The sequence below is a fragment of the Fukomys damarensis genome, unplaced genomic scaffold (assembly GCF_012274545.1).
Source record: "Fukomys damarensis isolate Sample0158 unplaced genomic scaffold, DMR_v1.0_HiC HiC_scaffold_39, whole genome shotgun sequence".
NCBI lineage: Eukaryota > Metazoa > Chordata > Mammalia > Rodentia > Bathyergidae > Fukomys > Fukomys damarensis.
The window spans coordinates 18,835,812-18,843,882 of record NW_022900951.1 but is presented as its reverse complement, the minus strand read 5'-3'; positions in this window follow the sequence as shown (position 1 = coordinate 18,843,882).

Genomic DNA, 8,071 nt, shown 5'->3' with positions numbered 1-8,071 from the left:
GTATGTAAATATAAACACAGCATATTTTATTTGTCATTCACCTGAGTGGACATCTAGACTGTTTCACAGCTTAGTTATTATAAATTTTATGACTATAAACATAGGTATACATATATCACTATAGCATGATGTCTTCACTACTTTTGTGAATATGCCAAGGAATGGTATAGCTGGATCAAAATAATATGTCTATTTTCAGGGTTTGTTTTTTTTTAAGGAATTTCCACTTATTTCCATAGTGGATGCAATAACTTACATCCCCACCAGCAGTGTAGAAGGATTCCTTTCCCCCCACGTTGTCACTAGCATTTATTTTATTATATACTATTGATAAACGTCATTCTGAATGGGATGAGATGGAATCTCTGTAGTTTTGATTCACATTTGCCTAATGGCTAAAGATACTGATCTTTTTATATATACTAAATAGCCCTTTGTACTTTTGAGAGTTTTCTGTTCAGTCCACTTCCAATTTATTGACAGGGCTATTTGATGTTTTGGTGTTGTTTTTCTGTTATTTACATATTCTCAATATTAATCCTCTACTAGAGCAATTAGTAGATATTTTATCCCATTTTCTAGGTTGTCTTGTCATTCTATTCATTGTATCCTTTTGTTGTAGTTACTTTTTTTCATTTTGTAAACAAAATACTTGACACCCAAAGTTAAAAGATGAAAGGTTTATTTTAGCTCACAGTTTGTAGTGGTTTTAGTCCATAGTCAACTGGCTCCAAGGCAGGGTAGCATGGCAGAGGGGTATCACAAAGAAGAAATGATTCATGGTATGGCAAGCAGGAAACAAAGCAGCAAGCAGCAAGAGCAGCAACATCAGCAACTTGCATCTTCCTTTTATCCCTTTTCGGTTACCCACCTTTTGGGTGGTGCCACCCACACCCTGGGTGAGTATTCCCATTCCCACCCTCAAAACTATACTAAGCCAACCAGTAGACTATTTTAGTAATCACACATTTTAATCCCAGTATCACACATGCTGGATTCAGCCACCTCCAAAAAGTCCCACCTAGGACTACATGAAGCTTTGGAGGACAGCTAGATAAAAGCCATAAGATTTTCCCCCTGGCTGCCAAAAGACTCAGGCACATGCCTATATGAAAAAGAGGTTCAGTCTATCTCTAAGAGTTGCCAAAGTCCTACCAGTTTTAGATTTGCTGAAAAGTCCAAGTCTAAAGTCTCCTCTGAGATTTAAGACAATCTCTTACCTTCATTTCCCTATATAAATGAAAAGAAAGTTAAACACTTCCAACATGCAGTGGCATAAGCTAAACATTTCCATTCCAAAAGGCATGGATAGGGTCATAGAAAGGTATGGGAACAAAGCAAGTCCCAAATCTGGCAGGGTAAACATGAAGTCCCATAGTTCCATGTCTAGCATCTGTGGTAATCTATGGCAAGATGTGATCTCCAAGAGGCTTGGGCAGCTCCATCCGTATGGCACTATTACCATTTGCAACTTTCACAGCTTCTCTTTTGGACTGGCTTTTTTCACTCCTTGCGGCTTTCCTCAGATGATCCACATTTCTGGATCCTCCAACCTTGTGGGGTTTCCACTGTACCTTTGTCTTCACAATCACAGATTAAAAAACTGCCTCTTCAAAAAGCACAATGCCTAGCATTCCAGCCCTTCTCCTGAAGTCTGCATGGAAGCCTGCTTGACCCCACAACTGCATGCACCAAAATAAGTACCACGTGGATGATACCAGGGCCTGCTACCAACTGGAGCAATAAACAGGCTTGCTTCACTCTTTTCTGTAGGAATGAATTTACTGGATTACTGAGCAATATGAACTCAATCTGGAGGAATAAATTCCCTCAGGTGATACCATTCTGGGACATGGTGCTCTGGGGTTTCCTTCTTAAAACAAAAGCTTTCACTTTTACAATTTTGAGATGCAAAGGCTAGAATTCTGCTGGTTCTTGTGATATCCTCAGGCCAGTTTTTCTATTATCCTTTTCCTTCTCAGCAACTGTGATCTCCTTTGTTCCATGTTTGCTGTCCACAAACTTAGTGGAGCTTCCTTTCTGGCCAAATTAAAAACATTTCAACTCATTCTGCTAGGCTCTTTTCTCTTTATTATCAACACAGATCTGGCTGAAACTCCCAATAGTAGCCATGCCCACTATCTCAACATTAGGCAGTTTTGAAATTTCTTCTGCAAGATTAATTAGACTGCTGCCTTTAATGTCAGTTTCAGGCAAAGTCTCTAGACATGAACAAAATGCAGACAAATTTTCTGCCAAAGTATAACACACACGGTCTGCAGCCCAACAGCAAATACAGTCTTTGCTCCTAACTGAAACCTCTTGAGCCTGGCCTTTACTGGCAGCATTTCTATCAGCAGTCTGTTCTTGTGAATTCTGACCAATATCGCTCATCAAGTACATTGTAAAGCACTTCAGGGCTGTTTCTTTAGCTGGCATCTCTAAACCTTCCCAAACTCTTTTTCCAGAAGCGAGTTCCAAAAGCTCCTGAACTGGAGCTTTTATACCTGGTCAGGTATAATCATGATAATAACCCTACTTCTGTTACTAAAATCTGTCTTAGTTACTTTTTCAAATTGCTGAAACAAAATAGTCATGACCCAAAGTTTAAAAAGGAAAGGATGTTTTTAGCTCGCAGTTTGTACATTTTTAGGTTCATATTCAGTTGGCTCCAAGGCAAGGTGGCTTGGCAAAGGGGCATCACAGAGGAGAAAAACTTCATGGCATGGCAGGCAAGAAGCAACAAGCAAGAATCAGCAAGAGCAGCAGCAGACTCCTACCTCTCCATTTTAGTTTACCCACCTTGTGGGTGGTACCACTCACACTTAGGCTGGGCCTTCCCATTATCCACAACCAGAACTTTGCTAAACCAATCAGTGGGCTAATTTAGTAATCACACTTTGAATCCCCACATCACAAACCTTAGATCCAACCTTTTCTGAAAGCCCCACCTATAGCCACATGAAGCTTTGCGGGGGACAGCTAGATAGAAGCCATAGCACCTTTGTTGTGAAGATTTCAAGTGTTTAAATGGAGGCTAAATCTGTAGCACATGTTGCATATCAGATTTCTTTGATCATGATGGTCCACTCCTAACTCAAGATTCTCTTATTCCAAGCTGGGTATCCTAAAAATGGTCAGCATACTCACATTAAGACATGCAGATGTTTTATGGGCTTTTTTCCTTTCTGATATTTCCTTGAAGACGTTTTTCCTTCTTTTCTCCAGAGTTAAGAAATGGCTCACTCCCCTTCCCTGGCCTCTTTGTCAGATCATTTTAGCTTGTACTCTGGAGAATACTGTAAAGAATTTTTAGTATCACATCTCTCTGAGCTTCCTGATAACAGCTACCCAACTCACTAAGAAGCTTTTCTTGCAGATAATTCTATGAATGAAGTGGAAGCAATAATGAATGCGAGGGCCCTAAATCAATAGCGTGTCTGACTGGTTACAAGAGAAGGAAATGATTGTTTTTGTCTATTTTTGTTGTTGTTGTTGTTGTTGTTGTTGTGTGCCATAGCAGCTAACTAGAACCACTGGTAACAACAAGGTTAGGGACCACAGTGGTAGAGAAAGTAGTGAGAGAAACAGTGTGACCCCTCCTGCTCTGTTATCAGTGGGTACAGGAAAGGGGTATTAATGTGTGATATTTAAGCAGCCTTGGCCAGAGGTAGAACAATGAGTGGCAAGTCAGCACTATTCCAGCTATAGAGGAGATGGAAGCTGGACAGAGCAGCCTTGACTGTGTGGTGGAACAGCAACTGCAGTCTGTCACTGACACCACTGTGTGCACCCTGGGACAAGCAGCTCGAGAAGGGAGAGAGACAAATCAGTGGAAGCTGTGTAAGGACAAGAATTTTGAGCAACAAAGTTAAGTCAGGGGCATCACAATCCCTGACTTGAAATTATACTACAGAGCTACTGTGATAAAAGCAGCATGGTACTGGCAAAACAAAACACATCTGAGAATCAATGGAACAGATTAGAAGATGCAGGAACTCTCAACTTAGCCCCCTCATCTTTGACAAAGGGGCCAAAACCCTTACTGGAAGAAAGACAATCTCTTCAATAAATGGTACTGGAAAAACTGGATTTCCCCATAACAAAGACTAAAGCTACCCCCATATCTCTCACCTTGCAATAAAATAAAGTTAAAATGGATGAAAGTTCTAAATATTAAAACAGAAAAACTAAATCTGCTGAAAGAGAAAATAGATAAAACTCTGGAAGATATAGAGGTAGGTAAACAAAACTCTGATTGCAGGGGATATATTACAAAGAACAAACAACTGGGATCTAATTTTATTGAAAAGCTTTTGCACATCAAAAGAAATCACTAAGAGTGAAGAGACAAGCAACAGAGTGTGAAAAAATTTTCCAGCTCGTCCTCAGATAAAACACTAATATCTAGAATATATAAAGAACTGAAAAAAACCCCATATTTAATGACCAAATCCAGAAAGGGGCATCTGAGGTGAATACACACTTCTCAGATGAAGAAGTACAAATGGAAAATAAATATGTGAAAAAACTGTTCAACATCACTGGTTGCAAATTAAAACAATGCTGGGATTCCTTTCACTCTAGAAAGAATGGCTGTTATCAAGAAAGCAACTGATAACAAATGCTGGTGGGGGTTTGGGGAATAAGGAACTCTTCTCATCTATTGGTAGGAGTGTAGCGCGGCCCAAACACTGTGGAAATAACTGAAGATTCCTCAAAAAATTAAGATTATAGATTCCATTTGACCCAGCTACCTGCTTCTTAGTATCTTCTCAAAAGTATTAAAAGCATCATATGACAGAAATATATGTACATTCATGTTTATACTGGCCCAGTTTGTAATACCTAGATCTTAGGAACAGGCCAAATGCCCATCAACCACTGAATGGATAAAGAAAATGTATTTTTATACAATGGAGTATTACTTGGCCATAAAGAAGTATAAACTAGAGACACTTCTAGGTAAATGGATGCACGTGCACCTTGAGACCACACTCGTAAGTGAAATAAATCAGACATACGTGTAAATAACACATTGTTTCTCTAGTGTGAGAAACTGAAATTGTAAATATGGACCAAAATATATACTAATGGAAAGAGACACTAGGGTGGGGGAGGAGGGAGGATGGAAGCAAAAAAGAAAAAAATGGGGATAGAAAGATGAAATGCAAACAAAGCTTTTGGAAATGAAGAGAAGAGTAGAAGAGAGGGGAAGGGAATGGGAAAAAACAAAGAATCAAGATATATTATGTATTGGTACAGATTCCCCACGATGGATGTGATCATTATGCATATCTAATGTACCAATAAATTTAATTTAAAAAAGGAGAAGTAAGTGTGATTAAGGTGATGTAAGGTACAGGGAGAGGAAGCTAGAAGCCAGTGCAAGTGTTGAGTCCAAAGAGAGGCCTTTCCAACTCTTACCTGAAATAGTACTTGGGACTTTAGTCACTTGCTAAAACTCTCACCTCCTTTTACTTTCCTTCTCAATATTTCTGGTATGTTATACGTTTATTGTTTGCTTAAATGTTTTCTCACATTTGAATGCAAGTTTCTTGAGAGTACATGCTTTAACTCTTTTATTGTTTATGTAATCCATGAACCTGGAACAGTAACAGGCTGTAACAATTAAGATGATTGATCTGGGATCTGGTCTAGAGTTTACTAAAGTATACTTCTTGATGTGTTTGTGTTGGCCATGGACACATGACCTTGAGTTCTATATCTGGTCTCTAACCCTTTCTGCCTGGTGATGTTCCTCTGCTCTACATCATGGCCACCATGAGCTAAGCAGCTTTGTTCCTGTATACCCTTCAGCTATGTTCCTGCCTTGGAGACAGCAGACCATGGACTAAATCCTCTGAAACCATGAGTGAAATAAACTCCTATAAGTTGTAAGTATTGGATAATTTGTCCTAGCAATGAGAAATCTGACTAATACACAGGCTCTGGTAAGCAATCAGTAAACATTTTTAAATATGTGTATCTGGAAGGCCTCCCAGGGTCTTGAGACAGTAAACATTTGCTACATGATAAATTTATCCCCAAATATTACTGTCAAGTAGTTAATCTGGTCTAACACAAGCTCAGTACATTTCTTGGACTACATTATATGTGTGGTAGTTCACCAAAAGTTTTGAGAAGGGTGATATAAGGAAAGAAAACTGGTTTCTGCCTTGCATGTCATCCTTGGTTTCTGCTTGAATTAAATAAGCTTCTTTCTCATTGGCCAACTCAAGAGTTCCAGGCCAGTTTCTCATGGTGGAATTTGCCCTTCGATGGCTAAGTTAAAAATGTGCATTGATAGCAATGATACAGTGATGGAATGGGGGAGATTTGGGTCAATTCATTGTGATCTTCCACAAGCTCCTTGTTCTTTATGGTTTAATTAGCTGGTCTCTATTGAGCCACATATCAATTTCTGGATATATTTTGAACTGTCTTCTCCATATGAATATTATCTAGCCCAAAGTTGTTATTCTGTTATCTGAAAGTTTGTATATCCTCATAAAATTGCTATGCATCCTCTGTTGCTCTGATGCTATTTTATTCTGTCATTTTGTAGATTAATGTTGAGAAATGTATGACATTTAATATCCAGGAAACTGCCACATCTCAGTAATTCTTGCACGTGTTTTCCTAATTTTCATTACTGGAATGAACTAATGCGATTTGTGTATATTGCAGAGGCATTTTATCATTGTGGCATTTTAAAGCCAACATCTGGTGTTCATGATGTACAATTTAGTCACTCTGTTTTTCTCTTCACTATGTTTTTCCCTTGCCATTTGGAGAATCTTTTTAATTTCACTGTTGGCCTACTCCTTTGTCTATTTTACAGAATGTCTTGTGCCACATTTATAGGAACATTTTTGCCCGCATAGCTATACTGAAATATGTATGGTAGAACATACTGAAATACACATGGAAGCAGTTGTTTGCTCTAACATATGTCATTTGTCCCTCACCATTTCATGCAATTTGTCAGCACCCACATCTCTTCATCTGAGGGCCTTCTTTGGCCCCAGGGTGTCATTTGCCCACCTGCATTAGGTAATAAAAGTACCATGGAATGATTGAAGGGACTTGGGATATACCTCTGGGCTGGAGCTGATAATCCATAGTTGCATATCTTACGTTGATTCCTAGATTTATTTGGAGGGTTTAAGGTCCATTTGCTTACAGGGTAAAATTGCTCACACATATACTTTTATTACCTGCCTTCCTTTCCCACTGATTTCTGTTTTCCTCCCAAATAAATTAACTGCTTTAAAATGTTCATCTCAGGTCTTGCTTTTAGGAAACTCCAAGCCAAAGTGCATGCACATAGCTTTCTAATTTTTATAGTAACATTTTCTTAACCCTAAATACACCTTCAATTACTATTATATCACATTTTCTTTCTGATGCCCCTGGAAGCCCAAATCTGAGAAAGGCCATATTTTTTTCAGATAAGTTGCTGTTTCTCTGACAACTGCCTCCCCTATCACCAAGTCTGTGTGGGAGGGAAAGATGGTAGCTGTGAGTATATGCGCATAATTGTGCACATGCACACCCTCATGTGCGCATGTGTGTGTGTCTGCACCTTTTTTAAAGTCTGTGTGTTTGTGGGGGTGAAAATGGGTGAATATATTATGTATGTGTTTATATATGTCATGTGTCTATAACATGGTGAGGGGAAAATGACGTGAAAGTAAGTTTTTACTTTTTTTCTTTTTTTTGGTACCAGGAATCAAACTCAGGTCCTTCTGCTTGTGAGGTAGGCAGTGGAACCACTGAGCCAAATCCGCAGACCATAACTTTTTAAAGGATTTAAAAAGTAGTATATTATATATTCATTCTTGTCGTTAACAATTTGGCAGAGCACTGTGCATACTTCATTTAATGCTTCTAATTTGATTTGTGTTGAGGAAGATAGTGATGCGAAGAATATCACAATTGGAGGAAGTTTTGTTTATAATAATGTGTTTTAAGTTAAAACGTGTAGAATTAGGGTTCAGGTTTTGTGTTATATTTCTAAGTATTATCTTTGCAGCCATGTAAAGACAGAGAAAATAATTCAGTTGTT